Raw genomic sequence first — 21,843 nt, forward strand, 5'->3', positions numbered from 1 at the left:
CTTTGTAAAGTTTCTAATTTTTCGACAAAGTAAATTTTTTATTTTTTATGTCTTGATAATCTTGAATGAGCTCAGCGTTGTGTATTCTATAGGCTTCGACCCTTTCCCTACACTCAGGAGTACAGAAAACAGAAAGTACCTCTTCCTTGGTGAGACCTTTAACAGGAGCTGAAAGAATTTGAGTCATAAAAGCGAAGTTTTCAGCTACAGTCTCTTCTTCGGGCTTGGAGTTTTGATCACTTGAGGTCATGAAAGCAATGTTACTTGAAGCAGCTTGATTTTCTGGAGCTGAGATGTTTAGATGCTCAATTTCAGAAGTCCAATCAAAGTTGATGTTGGGCTGAACCACCAGAGCTTGCGCTAAACCTTGCGGTTGAGGGCTTCCAGTAGTAGCAGCATCTGCGATACTAGCAGTGGTCAAAAGAGCTCTCTCTCGATTAGGTGTTACGGGCTGTGCAGGAGTTTGTTCTCTGTTCATCAGTGGTTTTGTGCAGTTTCGAGCATAATGCCCTTCCTCGTGACAGTTGTAACAACGCAAGTTAAAAGGCACCTTAGTAGCTCCATTCCAGGCAGTGCCCCACCTGTTCTTACCCGTTTTCTTTACAAACTTTTGAGCCCTAAAGGCAGCCATTGCCATCTGCCAGGTGATGTCCATTTCTTCAACATCATCAGGATGAATCTGTGATAGGTCATCAGGACACCATTTTGGAGGATCAAGTTTTCCTGCAACGAAAGCGTTCAAACAGTTTATAACAGATGCTGCGATATCCAAATTTTCTTTTGACTGTTTAGTAAAGAAAGCGATCATTTCATTGTTCGCAGCGGAGGCGAAAGTAGTAGTAGAAGCATTTCCAGCATTCGCAGTGGAAGCGGGAGCAGCTAGGATAGCAGCTTGATTAGAGGACCCTGAGCAGTAAACATTGGCTGAAGTTGGAGCAGTCTTAGCAGATGTGGTATTGCGAAACATTTGAAAACCTCCTTGAGACAACAGTGTTGTGTTATTGTTGTTTGATGAAGGGGAAGCTACGGAAAAACCGGCGGCTAACATGCTGTTTTTGTAGTTGGTTTCTCGTTGTTTATCATCTAGCTCACATGCTTTGATATGAGAGATCATCTCTGACAGGCTGCATCTCGCGAGGTCTTTAGTTTTCTTAATCATAGCGACATGATGATCCCAACTCTTGGGCAATGCATTAAGAAGCTGTCTATTGGTAGATGCATTTGATGTATGAATTTCTTCCATTTGCATTTGTGTCACTAACTTCACAAACCTCTGAATTTGATTGTCTACAGTTTCACCATAAATATGGTTGAAGTTGTTGAAATTTTGTTGCAGCAGATTTCTTCGACTCTCCTTCATATCTTCATTTCCTTCATAGACTTCAATCAGTGAATCCCACAGTTCTTTGGCAGATTTGCATGTGCGAAATCCGATAGCAATGTCAGGACCCAAACCCATAGTTAAGTATGAAAGTGCTCAATCATCTTCTTCAACTATAAGCAAATCATCTTCTGTAAATTGATCTCTAGGTTTCTTCACCTTAACACCCGGTTCAGTGGAACTTTCCATCATAATTTCCCTTGGACCCCTTAAAATGCTTCTCCTCCACAGTTTGTAATCTTTGACCTTCAAGTGCTGTTCAAAGCGCCACTTCCACTAAGGAAAATCATTGGCATCAGTCAACCTTGGTATGCGTGTTGTGGTTCCAAGCTTTGAGTCCAGTTCTTGTTGGTGATTAAGGGCAGCCAATTCAGTGTTATTTGATGTCATAATTAATTAATCAATTAATTATTTTAAACGGTCCAAAAGTGTTAACAGTTCAACAGTTTGGAGTCCAATTAACGTTGCACAGTGTCGTTACGAGTCGAGATCTCAATTGCGAGTTGAAACCAAGAAACAAACAACTCGAGACTGTTGATGATTGCGAGTCAAATGTGAGTCGAGACCAAAGCAGTACAAGTCGAGACTAATGTTGATTGCGAGTCGAGACCAAAGCAGAACAAGTCGAGACCAATATTGATTGCGAGTCGAGACCAAAGCAGTACAAGTCGAGACCTTTGTTGATTGCGAGTCGAGACCAAAGCAGTACAAGTCGAGACATTTGTTGATTGCGAGTTAAAACCTGCAAAACAAATATGAGATAAACACTGTTGACTCGTAATCCCTGATTTTCAGCACTTTCAAAATTCAAAGATATCGAAATCTTTGGATTTTCTTTGATCACCAACTCCGAGAAATCAGCGAACAGAATTTCTGAAATCACACAATCCAAAATCAGTAATATTTTTCAACAATTTCACCAAGAACAGTTTGAATATTGTAACACTTTTCACTGCAAAACAGACACCAAAACTGTATTAGTAGCAACTGATGTTCTTGAATCTGATTGATATCAAAACCGAACCAAGAACGGTTTCTTGGCTCTGATACCAATTGTAAAACCCTATCAGGATCTTTCAATGATATCAAACTAAACTTGTGAAGGTGCGGAAAACAATCACAAGGTGATTCAAGAACAAACCATAGTAAAAGTATAATAATATGAATCAAAACACAAACCAAAGATCTTGCATTCAAAGTTGAACAATGACTGATACAAGAATCTTGAACAAAGCCGGTTCCCTTGAGTCGCAACCTCCAACTAACGAACAACCTCAACCCTAAGGTTGAGGTTTGTTTAAATGCTAAACATCTAGGCTAAACATCTAGGCTATACCTAGGCCCAATTGCGACACACTTATACTAACCCAAACCATACAATTCGGCCCATACATGTATACTAACAAAAGACATAAACAACCCTTAAACTATATAAACCTACATGTATAAACCTTCAGGTTCTAACAGTATAATCATCTGAAAGTTTAAATGAAGAAAACTTGGATATTCATTCAAAATAGGAGTTTTAATTTATAATGAAAAGACAAAATGAAATATTATAGAATTTTCGATAAATGATGAAAGAAACGTTTAAGAAGTACACCGGAATATGATACGAATTTGTGTACTGTTATCTTAACACATAGTTGTATTAAGACCGATTAAGAATATGAACCAAAAATTAAAATTCGTATATTAGGAGTGTTTTTGGAAATAGCTCAAGCTACAAATTTATTATGACGCCACAAGGTGTCATAGTGATTGAAATAGTAGCGGTGAATGAAACGAGTTTCACCATGATGTAAATCAAATGAAGTAAATCCGAATGTTTCAAATAAATCTAGTAGGATTTTTGAATTGAAATGGAAATAATGAAATAATATTTTTCGATCAAAGATGATAAAGCAATAAAGATTATGAAACGCTCGATAGATACACGGAAATATGAAATGAATTTGTGTATCATTATCATAGCACACGATTGTGTTAAGATTGCTTTTGATAAGATAAACTATCAAAGCAGATTTAATATAAATAATAATTAAACCCGTATGTAAGAGGTGCAACGAGATTAGCATAAGCTTCGAATTTGTGAAAACGTCACCATGAGGTGATCGTAACCAAATAAATGATTCAGTGGAAGTGAAAACCAAACAAGTTTGTTATGGATCTGAAATGGATGAAATATTTGACGGAATGTATTTATTTATGAACTTTTATTTGTACTAGGGTCAACTAATAACTTAACTTAGATATTATATATCAGTGACTACGTCTGGAATCATCTCTGCTTCTTGTGTAGTAAGTACGTATGCTCGCGTGTTCTTCTTAGCTCCGTCTGTTGTTCTAGCCGTGTTGTCAGATGCTTTGGTTAGTTTCGGGCAATAGGGTTTGATGTGTCCGGTTTCCCTGCAATTGTAACAGACGTTAGTTTTCCTTCTACACTCTTCCTCTATATGCCCAGTCATCTTGCAGAAGTCACAGTAAGGTGTTTTCCTAAAATGACATCGTCCTGAATGCGTTTTGTTACAGTTTCCGCAGATAGGTTGCTCCAATGACGGTTCAGTTTCTTTCTTCTTGAATTCTTGGAAAATTTTCTAATGTTAGCTAATTCAACTGCTTTCTCAATAGTCTGTGGTCTAACGGCTTTGACTATGTCTCGGATTTCGCTAATTAATCCCCAAGTATAACGAGAAATTAGTACGGGTTCTGGCAAAGCCAGAGTTGGTACCATTCTTGCATATTCGAAGAATGTTGTCGTATATTCACGACAATTCACATCTATCATTTTATGATTTAAGAACTTGTTAGTTATTCTTTCCTTTTTATAAGGAGGACAAAATTTTCTTTCTACCATTTCCTTGAATTTTTCCCAATTTATGGCATAAGCCATGGCCCTTCCTTTTGCCTGAAGAATTGTATTCCACCATTCTAAGGCTTCTTCCTTAAAGAGATTAGATGCATACATCACCTTATCTTCTTCGGCACACTTGGTGATTGTAAGAACAGCTTCTGTCTTTTCCAACCATCGTAGAGCAGCCGTGGCACTTTCACTGCCCGCGAACTCGGTTGGTTTACATGCTATAAATTCTTTGTAGGTACACCCGAGAGTCATGGCCTTCTTTCTCTTGGGGAATGGGGTTTTGGTAATATCATTATTACCACTATTGTCACTATGGTTAAAACTATCGTCACGGGTATGCTTGCTACTAGTAACTTTGGTAGGTTCTACGGGATTTTTAACAGCTTTAATTATTAAAGGTAAAGCATTAGCTATTCCTTGAGCTATTAGGTTTTCTATAGCATTTTTATCCAAAGGATTTTCATTATTAGTATGAGCTTCTGCATTATGTGATACTTCATTCGACATCTGGATTGCAAATATTTTTACTTATTAATATCACAGAATAATTAAAACAAAATAATACCTCCAGGATATTATATGTGCATATTGACATATACATATTCATGTACAACACACAAGTTAATTTGTATTAGTTTCCTAACTTTATTGTTTAGGTATTAAAGAACACCTAATTAGTTTAAACAAGTGGCTTAACTTATACTAAGGCATCTTTTCTTATTCAACCTTTGAATGTTATCAGATGTGCTACCAGTTAATAGCAATTTCCTAACTCTTTTATTTAAGTTTAAATATTATTATCATAACACTTATAGGCTCAAAGTAGTGGCTTAGCTCTGATACCACCTTCTGTCACGACCCCCGACCCCATCCTGGCTGGAATCGGTGCCGTGAGCAGTCCAGTGGTACCGGTGGTTATTTTTGAAAAACGTTGCAGCGGAATTTTCATCAGGACCGTGAGTTAGGAAAAATATCAGAGTTTATAAAACACCGGATTTGATTTAAATGGGATAAACCCCTGTTTTACAATGATAGCTTTAATAAAGATAAATTTTATTTTATAAAACAATATTTCTTAATTTGATTAAAATAAACCACTTCTTGATGCCTTTCAGTGCCGTATCTAGCCTTTATTCCAATCTATGGTAATTACCTGAAACATGTTTGAAAAAGGTTTTGTCAGCGGGAAATACTGAGTGAGATCATTCCATTTTTATAAAATATATTGTTATACCTTACAGTATTAAGGTTTTTATATTTATTTGTATTTACCCTACTCAATCAGTATTTTGTCACATGATGGCAGTTCCAATATAACAGCAATAGTATCACTCATTGGTTTACTTTCGTCCAATAGTGAATTTATCAAATAACTATACTTTACTATTATTCAATTTATCTGTCATTAAGCGATTCCTGTGACGGGGTCATATCACTGTTGATCATTCTTTCAACTAGTGACTCTGGTTATATCAATGTTGATCATTCTTTCAACTAGTGATTCTAATTATAACATTGTTGATCATTCTCTCAACTAGTGTCTTTGGTCATATCACTGTTGATCATTCTTTCAACTACCGATTCTATTCATGGCACTGTTGATCATTCTTTCAACTAGTGCTTTTGGTCATGTCACTGTTGATCATTCTTTCAACTAGTGACGCTGGACATGATGATGTCCTATGACATTACTTTGTCAAATATATTATTTATGGCACAAAATCATGTAATCTAGAATAATGACATTTTATGTCAACTATTATAACTTATCCAATATGTCAATTCACTAGTTGTAATATCATGATATAGTAACCTGACTACTAATAGAATACATTATACTTGACTTTATTATGGTATCCACCATTTAGATTTATTCTTAAACATACATTAAATTTATTAACAATTTAATGTTAAGATAATATTAGTTATAATTGTGGTCATGCTATTATTAGCTAACTTTCTGGCTAATCATAAAGAGGATCAAATAATGCATAAAACTTCCCATCCCAGTAGTTAAAATATAATAATTTAATCACTGTAAGTATAACTGGTAACCATTTAGGATTTTTTAGAAAGCATTTGTAATATAATTGTATCACAAAAAGGTGATAAATGTGATAAAAGAGTATGGACTCACAAACGGTGAGAAAAGAGAAATGAACTCACATTGTAGATTTCTATGGGCAAAGTTTAGTCTACAGATAAGCCTTGATATATTGCTGATTCAATTTGGGCAGAGTCTAGCCTACTGATTAACCTAATAACAATTCACACAAACGGGGTTGTAACTAATACAGCAGTTACGACAATTCACGAGATTAAACCCTCACAATGATTAACAACTGCAATACTTAACAATTCAATCGGATTCGCAACGAATAACAGAGCATAGTCCGAATTCGAACAGCACTCAAATATTCAAGTCGAAATCACGATGAATAACAAAGTATAAGCTCAATTTGAGCAGCACCTGGACAATCGTTGGATAGTTACAATCGATCGGATGTTGAATCGTAATAGCGATCGAGTGGTGGTGGCTCTGAATCTGCGGGTTTTACCCAGTTGGGAAACAGTTGACACTGGTCACCTTCGAACCATAGATATTGATCAAGATACGCATCCGTAATCTTCTCAAAAGGATCAACTTCATAAACTGGAATCAAATAGTTATATAAATCCATAAACTCAATGCTAACTTCTTTAAAAGCGCGTTGGGAAAGAAGATGACGTTTTATTCTCGATAAAGTCTCGCGTGGATTGTCATAAGCGAGTTTAATTAAACCCAATTCTTCTCTTTGGAGCTGATTTAACTTCACAGCGACGCTATAAGATTCCTTAAGCCTCTCAAGGGCAAGAATAAGAAGCTTTGTGTCATTCTTGTAAGACAATGGTGGAAATGGTATTGGTCTAAAGTTTCTTGATTCAAATCAATGCACTGTAGTGGTGTATATAGCCACAGCTTCTTCTGATGTCAGATATGACCCGTCTCTCAAGTAGTTGTGTTGGCGTTCCTGTTCTGTCTTGAACTAAAGATGGGTCAATCTCCCTAAATTCTTCCTACAGATCGTCTTATCAACGGTGGCACCCCTCCTTGAACATTCACCGTTATAGTGAGTAGCATTTGTCCACGAGTCAGCTTTTGACTTCACATACCTGAGAACCATGTTCTCGATCAGAACCGGTAAACCGGGGACCTTCCATAGGATATTTGCCTTCCAACAACGCCATGCTTCACTCAGGTGTTGTAAAATGATCCGTGACTTGTTTTGCCTATTTCCCTCCGGCATGGCATCAACGACATCACGCATGACAGCAGCACGAAGCTCGACATCAAAATTGCTCTTAACACGTTGCTCTGTAACAGTCTTAACAACCCCTTTAGAGTTTTGTCCTTCAAACTGCCGAGCGAGTAAATTTTCGTGCCACCTCTCTAGTAACGGCACTATACCACGAAGGAAAAACAACCACACCCGCCACATAGGCGCCCAAAACCCACACCCGGTGTTGAGTGTGAATCCACTTGATCAAGTGGACATCAGAAAATCCTTTCTGATCAAAAGGATAAGAGGATAAAGGGACAGGGGTTATCCAACCTTCTCTGTGACCCATTATTCACGGATCTTGTTTCTCAACTTTCTTCTTTCATCCAATCTTATATAAGAGATTGTTTTGTATTTGTAATACTTGTACCAAGCTTAATACAAATACTCCTAGTTACAGAGAGTGGATGTAGGTTAGAACTGGACCGAACCACTATAAATCTTTGTGTTCTTAATTGTGTGTGTGTGTGAGAGTTCTGTGTGTTGATTGTGTTCGTGTTTGACTCGTTCGATCCTCAATAACTGGTATCAGAGCACAGGCTCTTGTTGTTGAACACGAACACAAAGGTGAAGAAGGAGGAAGAAGATACTAACCTGTGAAATTAGAACTAGGGTTCTGATTAGAGACGCTCGTCAGCCTCCGCCGCTCGTTAGCCGCCACCGCTGCCACTCATCTTCCCACCACCGCTAGCCGTCACCGCCGGTCATCTTCTCGCTGCCAGCCGCCTCCTAGGGTTTCAAATTAGAGACCATTGTTGTCGAATATCGCATCTAGGGTTTCAAAATCGAAAGTCTAGGGTTTCGATTTTGCTTTGGGTTCGCTGGTTTTCAGAAGGAGAAAGAATCTTTTCTTTGTTCTGTGCGTAGGAAGAAGAAGACAGACAGACGTGTTTTATTTCTGGTGGAATTGAAATTCTCAATTTTATCAGAAAGCCCCTCAACTTTTATTACTGGTGAAGAAAATTGAATTTCTCGATTTTATCAAGAAAGGTCCCTCAACTTTGACAAACATCCATCAATACTTGTCCTTTGCCAATTAAAGCTTGAAACAGATAAGTTAATTGTTTCTGATTATTGCTTTCGCTCGTATAAATGACCACTTAGTAGTACAAACCCGTTTGGTTAGTAGTAATTTGGTATTTTTTTAAATGCCAGAAGATAGTAAAATCAAGATTAATAAGTTCGATGGAAGTGATTATGGATTTTGGAAAATGCAAATTGAAGATTTGTTGTATCAGAAAAGTTTGCATTTGCCTATGTTGGGTGAACAACCGGATGACATGTGTGATGAAGAATGGAAATTGTTGGATAGACAAGCTTTGGGTGTGGTTAGGCTTTCTTTGGCAAAGAGTGTTGCTTACAACATTGTCAATGAAACAACCACATATGGTGTATTGAAAGCTTTGTCCAACATGTATGAAAACCCATCTGCTTCAAACAAGGTATTCCTCATCCGACAATTGGTTAACACCAAGATGAAGGAAGGCATGTTGGTTACCGCTCACATAAATGAGTTTAACTCAATTATCTCTCGTTTAGCCTCAGTTGAAATAAAGTTTGAAGATGAAGTCCAAGCACTACTCCTTTTATCATCGTTGCCCGACAGTTGGTCAGGCACAGTCACAGCTGTTAGTAGTGCATCCGGCACTACCAAACTCACTTTTAATAGTATTCGTGACTTGATAGTAAACGAAGATATCAGACAGAGAAGCAATGGTGAGACTTCTAATTCTAGTTCTTTATTGCATACAGAAAGTAGAGGAAGAAGAAACGAAAGAGGACATAGTCGAGGCATGTCCAAGTCCAGAAGAAGGGGACAGTCAAAGAACAGAAAAGACGTTGAATATTGGAATTGCAAAGAAAAAGGTCACTATAGAAGCCAATGTACAAAACCCGCTTCAAAGAAAGAAGTAAACAGTGTATCCTCGGAAGAATTAGGTGATGTTCTCATCTGCTCTGTTGAAGATTCAGTTGAATCTTAGATTATGGATTCGGGTGCTTCTTTCCATGCTATCTCATGCCCAGATATGGTTAAGAATCTACGAACAGGTAACTTTGGTAAAGTTCGTTTAGCAGATGATCAAATGCTTGATATCACAGGAATTGGAGATGTAGACTTGAAGATCTCATTAGGAACTATATGAACATTGAGAAATGTCAGGGTTATTCCTAATTTGAGGAGAAAGTTGATTTCAGTTGGTAAACTGGATGATGAAGGGTTTAATGTTCACTTTGGGGGTGGACAATGGAAAGTGATCAAAGGCAATTTAGTGATTGCCAAAGGAAAGAAGCAAGGTACTCTATACATGGCAAAAGTTTCTGCTGAAGGTGTTCATGCAATGACCACCGGTCCGAGTCCATCAAACTTATGGCATCACCGACTAGGACACATGAGCGAAAAGGGATTGAAGATGTTGGCTCAGAAAGGTAAGTTTCCAGACTTGAAGAAAGTGGAAACTGAATTCTGTAAACCTAGTGTTCTTGGAAAACAAAAGAGGGTTACTTTTGTGAAGACAGGGAGAACACCGAAAGCTAAGAAGTTAGAGCTTGTTCACTCGGATGTATATGGACCAACCTCAGTTTTATCTCTAGGAGGCTCAAGATATTATGTTACTTTCATCGATGATTCAACACGCAAGGTATGGGTATATTTTCTTAAGCATAAATCTGCCGTATTTGATGCTTTTAAGATATGGAAATCTGCTGTTGAAAATGAAACTAACTTGAAGGTAAAGTGCTTAAAGTCTGATAATGGTGGTGAATACATAGGCAAGCAGTTCACTAACTATTGCGCCAAGGAAGGGATAAAGATGATCAGGACAGTTCCCGGAACTCCTCAGCAGAATGGTGTAGCTGAGAGAATGAATAGAACTCTAAATGAGAGGGCTAGAAGCATGAGGCTAAATGCCGGGATGCCCAAGACGTTCTGGGTCGATGCAGTTAACACTGTAGCCTACTTGATCAACCGTTCACTATCCGGTCCCTTAGATTTCAAGTTGCCTGAAGAAATGTGCAAGGAAAGGAGGTAAGTCTCGAACACTTACGAGTCTTTGGTTGTAGTGCTTACGATTTGTTAGAAGCTGGTGACAGGGATAAGTTAGGCTCAAAATCCAAGAAGTGCACATTCATTGGTTATGGGTTAGAACAAATGGGTTACAGGCTTTGGGATAATGAAGGCAGAAAAGTAATCAGAAGCAAGAATGTCATCTTCAATGAAAACGAATTGTATAAAGATAGAAACACCAAAGGACCAGAATTTTAGAAAGACTATATTGAATTTGAAAGTGGTGAAACAAGAAAAGAAACTTCAGTCGACATTCCAAAAAATGGGAATGAGTCAATCGACAGTGGGAGCTCAGGGGATGATTCTAGTAATGATTCTATAGAAGAAGAAGAGGTCGCTCCTCAAATTCCAGAATCCCCAGAAACTCCTCAGTTTCAACCAAGAAGATCCTCCAGAGTCATTAGATCACCAGACAGATATTCACCATCCGTCAATTACATACTTTTGACCGAAAATGGTGAACCCCAGTGTTACTCAGAAGCCATGGGGTTGAAAGATTCATTGCATTGGGAGTTAGCAATGAAAGATGAGATGAAGTCGCTTGAGAAGAACAAGACCTGGCACTTAACAAAGCTTCCATCTGGGAAGAAGGCTCTTCAGAACAAGTGGGTTTTCAGGGTCAAAGATGAACATGATGGTACCAAACGGTACAAAGCAAGATTAGTGGTCAAAGGATTTCAGGAGAAAGAGGGAATTGATTTCAATGAAATATTTTCTCCAGTGGTGAAAATGACTACCATCAGACTTGTTCTTAGTATTGTAGCAGCAGAAGGCTTGCATCTAGAGCAGCTAGATGTCAAGACAGCTTTTCTACATGGTGACCTAGAAGAAGATTTCTATATGACACGACAAGAAGGTTTTCAGGTTACAGGCAAAGAAAACTTGGTGTGTAAGTTGAAGAAGAGTTTGTATGGTCTGAAACAAGCGCCCAGACAATGGTATTTGAAGTTTGATAACTTCATGGGAAGAGTCGGATACAAGAGATGTGACAATGACCATTATTACATCAAGAGGTTTAAGGGTTCTTATATCATTCTACTACTATATGTGGATGATATGTTGATTGCAGGTTCAGACATGACAGAGATCAAGAAGCTGAAGAAGCAGATGTCTGAAGAGTTTGAGATGAAAGACTTGGGAGCTGCAAACCAAATACTCGGGATGAGTATTTTCAGAAACAAAGAAGATGGTTCTTTGACACTCTCTCAAAAGAAGTACATTGAGAAAGTGTTAGAAAGATTCAGCCTTAAAGATGCCTAGATTCGAAGCACACCTTTGGGAAGTCATTTTAAGCTTTCTAAAGTTCAGTCACCCAGATCAGAAAAAGACAAAGCAGAAATGGCTAAAGTTCTGTATGCATCGGCAATTGGTAGCCTCATGTATGCAATGGTATGCACGAGACCAGATATAGCTCATGCAGTGGGAGTTGTTAGTCGGGTTATGTCCAATCCAGGGAGAGAACATTGGTAAGCAGTTAAATGGCTGCTAAGATATTTGAAGGGGACTTCAAAAGTGGCATTACAGTTTAAGGGGAAAGATGTTATATTGAAGGGTTTTGCGGATGCTGACCTTGGTGGTTGTAAAGTATCTTACAAAAGCACCACCGGATATGTCTTTACAGTGGGAGGCACTGCAGTAAGCTGGATGTCCAGACTGCAGAAAAGTGTTGCCCTTTCAACCACAGAAGCAGAGTATATGGCAGTTGCTGAAGCAAACAAAGAGCTTATATGGTTGAAGAATTTTCTAAAAGAGCTCGGCAAGGAACAAGTTGATTGTGCACTACTCTGTGACAATCAAAGTGCAATACACCTTGCAAAGAATCATGTCTTCCATTCGAAGACAAAGCACATACAGCTGAGATATCACTTCATCAGAGAGCAAGTTGATGAAGGCACTCTGAAGTTGAAGAAGATCAAAGGAAGTGAAAATCCATCTGATATGTTGACTAAGGTTGTCACCTTAGAGAAGTTGAAGCTTTGCATAGCTTCAACTGGCCTTTAGGATAATTGAAGAGAACGCCGGGTAACTAGGAATGTGTTAAGATCAAAGTTTTTACAGAGATACTGATGCACAGTTGAAGCACAGGTGAAGATTACTCCGTGGCTTCAAGTGGGAGATTGTTGAGTGTGAATCCACTTGATCAAGTGGACATCAGAAAATCCTTTCTGATCAAAAGGATAAGAGGATAAGGGGACAGGGGTTATCCAACCTTCTCTGTGACCCATTATTCACGGATCTTGTTTCTCAACTTTCTTCTTTCATCCAATCTTATATAAGAGACTGTTTTGTATCTGTAATACTTGTACCAAGCTTAATACAAATACTCCTAGTTACCGAGAGTGGATGTAGGTCAGAACCGGACCGAACAACTATAAATCTTTGTGTTCTTAATTGTGTGTGTGTGAGAGTTCTGTGTGTTGATTGTGTTCATGTTTGATCCGTTCGATCCCCAACACCCGGGCCCCTTCCCCACGGGCCCACTATTAAACTGGTAATAAATTAAATGCTTCAAATCTTTGCACATTCGAATCTGTCATAAGTCGGTACTTGTATCGATACATACCAGTTAACTGACCAACATGTGAAAACGCGTATTGCAAACCGTCTGCCAGCTGGAACGCATCCACATTTCCCAAACGATACTGAATGTTCGCATCAACAAGCTTTGTCAAACGTAAAATTTCACGGCATAGATGAAAAGCATTTCCAAACCGTGATTTCTTACGCACTTTGGTAGTGAGAGTCTTGACAGGCTTCAGATTAAAATTGTAGTCTAAATGAAGATAAGTAAGATTTTTCCTATGAATTAACAGATTGAGCATGTTGCAACCTTGCTTACAAACTTGTAGACCTGCTTCGGCCCAATCAAGTTCTGTTGTCTGGAAGAACTTAGTAGCCTGGAGTGAACGGAACAAGTGTTTTGAGCTTTAGGTGGTTTGTGGTGTAGCTCGTTCAAAACAAAACATTTTAGTAACTTCTGATAGCTAACCCTGACTTTCACTGGATATGCGAGAGGACAATGTTCCTTATACCACTTGGACACAAGTGGGATGTCTTCAGCACGCCTCATCAGGCTAGACCTCATGTTAAAAGGAGAAGGTGCTAATAATAATGAAATTCCAGCAGCTGTAGTGTCGGTATATAATGGAGTATTTGTAAGCAAGGGCTCCACACCCTCCGTCAGAAGATGTGGGATGTATCAGAGGATCATAATAGAATGGAGGTAGTTCTGGATCCTCTGCTTTTATATACATAACCATTGGTGTATGGTATATGTATAGCCTTACTTTTCTTGGCATGTTGTTGTACAAATGAGGAAATGCAAGTCTGTACTCAGTCCTAAAAGGCGAGCGGATAATGAGTTTTTTGATATCATTGAATTCATTCCAATCCTCTTCGATGTCATGGTACAAAGGTTCAAACTTTGGACCACCTAGTATGCACATGTTAAGAGCTTTAGCACTGAAAAAGGACTCCATATCAAACAAGTAGAAGTAATTCCGATATACTAGATCCGAAAGTAGTTGTCCTGCTAATCGATGAAGCGTTGCCATGATAGGAAGTGAAAGATGCCATTTTCGATAACTTGGTCCATTAACAAGTTTAGTTTTCACAAGAGGCTTATGGTCATAAAACCAAGCGTAAACAGCAGAATCTTCTTCCTTATCTAACTCAAGTTGAACTGGTTCCAATGGATCCACATCAAGAAGATTGTCGGTATAGTCCAATAGAGGCTCCTCGTCATCAAACGGAGGAAAACGCATTCTCTTAAAATGCCTTTGATCCATCTTCGCCCTTCGCATCATGATCCACATGGTCCCCCACTGTGCCAAATATCTTGGTTAAACAACCCATGGAATCTCATTCACAAATGTGACTACGCTAGTAATGTGATATGACACCATAACATCACGAACCTGCTCCCAGGGCATGGGCATGTTCTCTGGAAAGCTTAAAGACCGCATGGGGAACAAATTTAAGAGCCGCTAAGTATACACGTCTATCATGTCTATATTTCTTGGATGACATATCACCATCATCCCTGACAATCTTCCTAACATGTTCCGGAGGCATGTCTTCTTTCTAAGCCTCCACCAAGACAAATTTGTGTTTATCTTCATACCGATTCGACTTCAACTACATCCACTTCCTCGCCTTTTCTTCCAGCCTTACCCTCGGACACGCGTGCGACGGTTCTGCGGCGGATGGTGGCGGAAGTGAGCCACCGTCACCACCACCAGTAGTACTGTTTGACATCTGTCGTCGGATGTTGTTGTTCACTGATCCGTAAAACCTGTAATACGAAGAAGTGAAGCCACGTAATCGGTTGTGGAATGTGTGCAGTGGAAGAGTGAAATCAATGGTGGTTGAATAGAGGTGGTTAGGGTTTTGGGTGTAATTTGCAGGTGAAACAAAAGGGGAAGAGAATCGAAGAAACGATATATGAGGGCTATAGGCGATTAGGAGATGCATGTATATTAGGTATCCCACTTGGCATAGGAGTAAAAGACACGCCAAACATATACCAAGTAAACTAGGTTATCATCTGGGATTGTTTTCCGGGTTCGAAAAACTTACTTTTGTTAACAATAACAACACCAGTAAATCCTATAAATAGCAGAACTATTGGTAGGGTCTGGGGGGGGGGGGTTTGGGTTGTAGGCAAACCTTTCCTCTATCCTAAGAATAGAGAGACTACTTCCTGAGAGACCCCGGCTCCAAACTCCAAAACAACCAACAGGCACATAAACAAAATATGGATAAGTAAATAGCGTAATAGTAGTCAGATAGATCATCAGCAAGTAACATATAGGCATAGATACAAGAAAAATCATCATATACTAAGCTACCTAAAGTGTAAAGAAATCTAACCCCCATTCCTAAAGCAAAGTTAGGACACGTCTATACCCTCACCTACAAGTCCTTAACCTTAATTCAACGTCTCCACGAACTACTATCCTGAACTATGTCCTCCGAGAGGTGCAACTCTACTAAATCTTGCCTAAGTCTTTCATCCCAAGTCAACTTGGGCCTACCTCTACTCCTCCTTCCTTCCACAGTTATGGTTTCCACTGCTCTAACTGGTTCAGTCAACTGCCTCTTCTTCACATGTCCAAACCATCTCAATCTCCCCTCTTTTAACTTGTCTGATATACTAGCTACTCCTAACCAGTCCCTAAAAACCTCACTTCTTATTCGGTCTAACCTCGTATGGCCACACATCCACCTCAACATTGATGTGTGTAAAATGCAACATATAAATTACATCAAATGAGGCATAAAACTAGCCCTTTTTAAGTACTAATGTTGGAAAAAGTGTGCTTTTGTCTTCCTTTTGTATTTTCAGGGTTAAAAGAGCTTAAATGAACAAAAGAAGCAAAAATGCAGCCAAATCCAACATAAATACAAAGAAAAGGAAGAAACGTGGCATGCCCGACTCCTCGACAGCATCTCCCAAAGGAAAAACAAGAAGAAAGCTGAGCATGGGGCTGTGCCCAGCTGAGCATGGGGCTGTGCCCAGCTGAACACGAGGCTGTGTCCAGCGGACACGGGGGCGTGTCCAGCTCAACACGGGGCCGTGCTCAGCGAGCACGGGGCAGTGTCCAGAATGGTCAGCCCTGGCACAAAAGACAAAGTGGTAGAAGCTTCTATTGCCCACCACGGGGCCGTGCCCAGCGGACACGGGGGCGTGGTCAGAGTGCTGCAGGTGCATTTATTGTAATTGCGAATTACAATTAATGAAGAGAGAGAGTGTCAGACGGGCACGAGGGCGTGTCCAGCGGACACGGGGCCGTGCCCAGGCTTCTGTTCAGCCTATAAATAGGAGTGCTTGGCTTCATTTCAACTCATCCCTTGGCACACCACCTCTCTCACACTCCATCCACCACCCACCACCACCATAACACCATCATCCACCACCATCATCCATTGTCCATCGTAGAGTGTGTGAGTCGTCTCGGGATCCAAGATTGATCGTAAGAGTTCTTGACAATCAAGGCCATGTTTGCCTAAGTCTCTTACATCACTTGGTGAAGACAAGTGTTTAGTATAATACTTTTTATTTTTAATCTTTTGCACTTTTTATTTGGTTTTGTATTAATAACTTTAATAACTAGTTACTTATGTTGAAGGTGATCTTTCCTTATCGTTTGTCCGTGGTGTCTTGGCGTTATTTTACTGTCTATATAAAATAAAAGATTTTCACCATTCATATCTCCACGGTCTATATGGAGGTATGTTGGCTACCTGGTCGGGGGTTAAGGGAACGGTTTGGTAAGGGTCTTGCCCTTGTTCAGCGTTTAGAGGTCCTGCTTGGGACCTGGGTCCAATTTAGTAGGATCTCCTTCAATGCCCATAGGTATTGGATGGCGGGGATCCAAACTCTTTGACCCCCTCATAAGTTAACTACTATTAATACTATAACCCGGCTATTTAGGACTGTATCCCTGCTGACTCAGACTACTTAGCCGAGGGTAACGTCACCGCCGAAAGCGGGGCCTACCACAATTTGCATTAATAACTTAATTCATTATCTTTCAATAATCCGACCCTTTAGGATTGTATCCTTGCTGATTCAAACTACTGGGTTGAGGGTAACGTCGCCTTCAAAAGAGGGGCCTACTACAATAACTAAGATAATCTCTTAAACAAGTGCAAAAGTGCGAAAATAATCAAAGGTTATACTAACACACGTGTCGGATCCAAGAGATTCATCTTGTCTATCTGTTTTTATTTTATTTTATTTTTCAGCATTTAGTTAGTTTTTATTTTTCTTAGTTTAAAACATTTTTCTCACTTTTTGATTTGATTAGATGTTGAGGATAAACCGGTATTAAAAGCTCTTGTGTCCTTGGACGACCTCGGTATCTTACCAACACTATACTACGTCCACGATGGGTGCACTTGCCCATATGTGTGTTTAGTGTTAGTAAATATCGTGTTTTATAAATTTAAAACTTGGCTAAAAGTGTAAAAAGGGCTTAAATATACATCTAAAATATAACACACTTCACGCACATCAAGTTTTTGGCGCCGTTGCCGGGGACACAAGGATTTTAAGAAAGCTTAAAATCGACGGCCTAATCAGTTTTTCAAAACCTTTTCAAAACGCGCGCACATTTTTCTGCATTTTAGTTTAGTTTGCATTTACAGTAGCCTGAACACGGGGTCGTGCTCGCTGAACACGCCCCCGTGCTGCATATTTTTAGCTAGATACCCAGATATAGAGTCTGAACACGGGGCCGTGCTCATTGAACACGCCCCCGTGTCCAACGTGACCAGTAACTTTAATTAAAACGCCCAAATACAGACCCTGAACACGGGGCCGTGCTCACCAGACACGGGGCCGTGTCCAGCTTCTTTTTCCATCTTTATTTTTGTTTTCTGGTCCCGAGACTCAGTTGTGGTCTGTTGAGTGATTCTTATGGATCAATACTCAAGAGGCTACAACTACACCTATGATGAGGATAATTATAGGGGTAATTATTGCACTAATTGTCGTAACGCACGCTCGGTTCAATATAATACTTCATATCAACCATCCAATTCATACAATTATTATGAGGAGCCCAGGTACGAGCCATCAACTTCATATACATCCTATGAAGACCAAAGGTATGAACCTCCTCCCTCATACTCATATTTTGATGAACCAAGGTATGAGCCTTCATACTCATACTTTGAAGATTCAAGGTATGAGCCACCACCTTTATACTCTCATTATGAGGAACCATGGCGTGAACAACCCACCTCATGTGAGTACTATGAAGAACAAAATTTCGACCCTTATCCATCATATACTTACAATGAAGAACAATGGTGTGAACCATCTACTTCATATGAGTACTATGAGGAGCCAAGGATCGAACAACCGGATTCAAGCTTAGAGGATCCAGATTCTTTTTCTCTCACCGAAGTAACCAATAGGATATTAGAACACATTAAAACTATCGAACGTTACATGAAAGAATCTCGCGCAAGGGAAGAGGAGTCCCGCGCAAGAGAAGAATTAAATTGTAATAATAACGTAGAGATAGTTGAAAATGTAAAAATAGAAAAACAAGAAAGTGAAAAACCGACACATGAGTTAAACAATGAAAAAGGTGAATCCGATAACGTTAAATTACAAGAAGAGTCTAATTTTGAAGAAATTAACCTCTTGTCACCTACTTTCGAAAATCATTGTTTAGTAACCCCTCATGCTAAGTTTTTAAAAGAGTTAAACACTAGTGCTAAAATCAAAGAAATAGTGAGTGTTAAGTTAACTAATGATCAAACTTCGCTAATAAAAGAAGATCCTTTTGAAATGAACATTACACCGGTTCCGTGTTTCTTTCAAAATTCATTTATTAGTAATATCACCATTGACAAAGATCTTTGTGTTAACATAATGCCTAACTACATTTTTGAAAAATTAAGTATTAGTGATTTTACTCCACTTCGAATACCCATTTTTCTATCCGATCGAAAAGTGATAAGATCAATCGGTGTAGTTGAAGATGTTTTGGTTCAAACAAATCAAATGGTAATCCCAACCGACTTTGTCATCTTCGATGACGCTCCTTTAGTCTTGGGAAAACCTTTTGTACAAACTCATGAAGCTTTGAAAAACCGGAAGTACAACAATCTACCTCTTCAATTAGGGGCATTCAAAAGGAGCATAGATCTTGAGCGCTCAATGAAATATCCTTTTGGCAATAATGACCCCCTAATTAAAGATGAGCCAGAACCACCCGATAAGGAGGGTCTAGCCAAGGACCCTTATAAACGTGGCGCACCACGGAGGCATTCCGCGGAACTATCCGTAGTTTAGTTTAGATTAACTTTTATGTTTTCTAGTTTAGTTTTTAATTTTCAGGAATAAAACACACTCGGGATGGTGAAGGATGCTACGGGAAGCTTGAACCAACACCCCATACATAAAACCAGAGCCTTCCGACGATTTTTCTTCATTACAGCAAGTTCAGCACGGGGTCGTGCTCACCCAACACGCCCCCGTGCCCAAAAATTTGCAGAAATGCCCAGTTCAGGTACCTGGACACGGGGCCGTGCTCACTGAACACGCCCCCGTGCCCAGCCTTCTGTTTACTTTTGGTACTGGCAGTCTGGACACAGGGCCGTGCTCAGCCAACACCACCCCGTGTTCAGCTACCCAGTACCATAAAATCTTGTTTTTAACCCACTTTTTCACATTCTAATCAACCGAAAATCTTATTTTTGGAACACATTGAGGGCAATGTGTAATTTAAGTGTGGGGGGATGCTAAGACCTTGAATTTTGCAAGTCCTAATTACAAGCCTTACACAAAACTCTATTGGAACCGCTAAACACCCCAAATTTTTTCAAAAACTTTTCATTTTTTTACTTGTCTTGGTTTAATTTGGGAATAACAAGTTCTAAAAAGGTTATACTTTTACAAATTTACAACCGATAGCGTCGTGATAAAAAGAACCAACATAAGAAAATTATGAAACGGCATAACAAGTCTAGTTAAAATTTGATTATATATACTTGATCACATTAAAAACCCATTCCCACAAAAGTGAGTTTTGAGCCTTTATTGAGCATACAAATTTACATCCTTAGACTAAATGCTCATTTTTCGTTTCTTGTGTGAATAGCCGCTTGGTTCTTACAACTCTAGAACTTGCCACGACGATTCATTCCCGGTCCTTACCAACTTAAACCCAAGTAAGTAAATGATGGAGGCATTAGGACTAACCATTTTTATTTCTACACCATTATTTTTCTTTTTTTTACCACCTACCCAAAATCCCCCTAGTTAGCCCCTTTGAGCCTAAACCTTTTCATTTCTTAACCCAAAACAAACACCCTTTTTCCCACCAAAAACCCTTTTTCATTTTAAACCCTTTATTTTAGTAACAAAGCGCGGTTTTTCTTATGACTTCCTTATAAAAAAAAATAGATCATAATAATGAAGCCAAAAGAAATAAACAAACAAGGTTATCAAAAAGAACTTTGTTTGAAAAATTGCTTCATTAAAATAAAAAGTCAAAAAAAAAGTCTTACGAAAACCGACGCTTTTTACGCTTTTCGCCCTTTTACTAACCACTAACCCAACCACCCACCTTTAGCCCAAGCCTAACCCTTCACCCAAAAAGTCCTCTTGATATTTACAAAGGTATAAAGTTAAAAAGGAGGAGGATTGATTGCTTGGCAAGCTTATGGTAGGAATAAGTACCATGCCGCTCTCGAGTAATTCACTAAAAATACACCTTCGGCCGAGTGTTGAGTGATCCCCCGTGAGGTATGTGAACTTGTATATAAATGAAATTTTAAAAAGGCATGCTATGCCCTAATAAGTAATTTATCTTATGAAATGTTCTAAATAAATCATAACGAATAGGACTGTAAATAGTATAAAAATAAAACCCAGTAAAGATCTTGGATTCCCGACACTCTATGACAAGCCCAAAACCTTCTCTTCTACCCATTCCATTTGTGAGTGTAAGCCACATATTAAAGAGTTTTGCTTGAGGACAAGCAAAGATTCAAGTGTGGGGGTATTTGATGTGTGTAAAATGCAACATATAAATTACATCAAATGAGGCATAAAACTAGCCCTTTTTAAGTACTAATGTTGGAAAAAGTGTGCTTTTGTCTTCCTTTTGTATTTTCAGGGTTATAAGAGCTTAAATGAACAAAAGAAGCAAAAATGCAGCCAAATCCAACATAAATACAAAGAAAAGGAAGAAACGTGGCATGCCCGACTCCTCGACAGCATCTCCCAAAGCAAAAACAAGAAGAAAGCTGAGCATGGGGCTGTGCCCAGCTGAGCATGGGGTTGTGCCCAGCTGAACACGGGGCTGTGTCCAGCGGACACGGGGGCGTGTCCAGCTCAACACGGGGCCGTGCTCAGCGAGCACGGGGCAGTGTCCAGAATGGTCAGCCCTGGCACAAAAGACAAAGTGGTAGAAGCTTCTATTGCCCACCACGGGACCGTGCCCAGCGGACACGGGAGCGTGGTCAGAGTGCTGCAGGTGCATTTATTGTAATTGCGAATTACAATTAATGAAGAGAGAGAGTGTCAGACGGGCACGGGGGCGTGTCCAGCGGACACGGGGCCGTGCCCAGGCTTCTGTTCAGCCTATAAATAGGAGTGCTTGGCTTCATTTCAACTCATCCCTTGGCACACCACCTCTCTCATACTCCATCCACCACCCACCACCACCATAACACCATCATCCACCACCAT

The 21,843-nt window shown here is 39.5% G+C and overlaps 1 pseudogene; it reads right to left on the reverse strand.

Moving 5' to 3' along the window:
* Nucleotides 1-1,477: 1,477 nt before the first annotated feature.
* On the reverse strand, nucleotides 1,478-14,707 carry LOC110919281 (annotated as a pseudogene).
* Between the last annotated feature and the right edge of the window lie 7,136 nt (nucleotides 14,708-21,843).

This window comes from Helianthus annuus, chromosome 16 (assembly GCF_002127325.2).
Source record: "Helianthus annuus cultivar XRQ/B chromosome 16, HanXRQr2.0-SUNRISE, whole genome shotgun sequence".
Classification (NCBI taxonomy): Eukaryota; Viridiplantae; Streptophyta; class Magnoliopsida; order Asterales; family Asteraceae; genus Helianthus; species Helianthus annuus.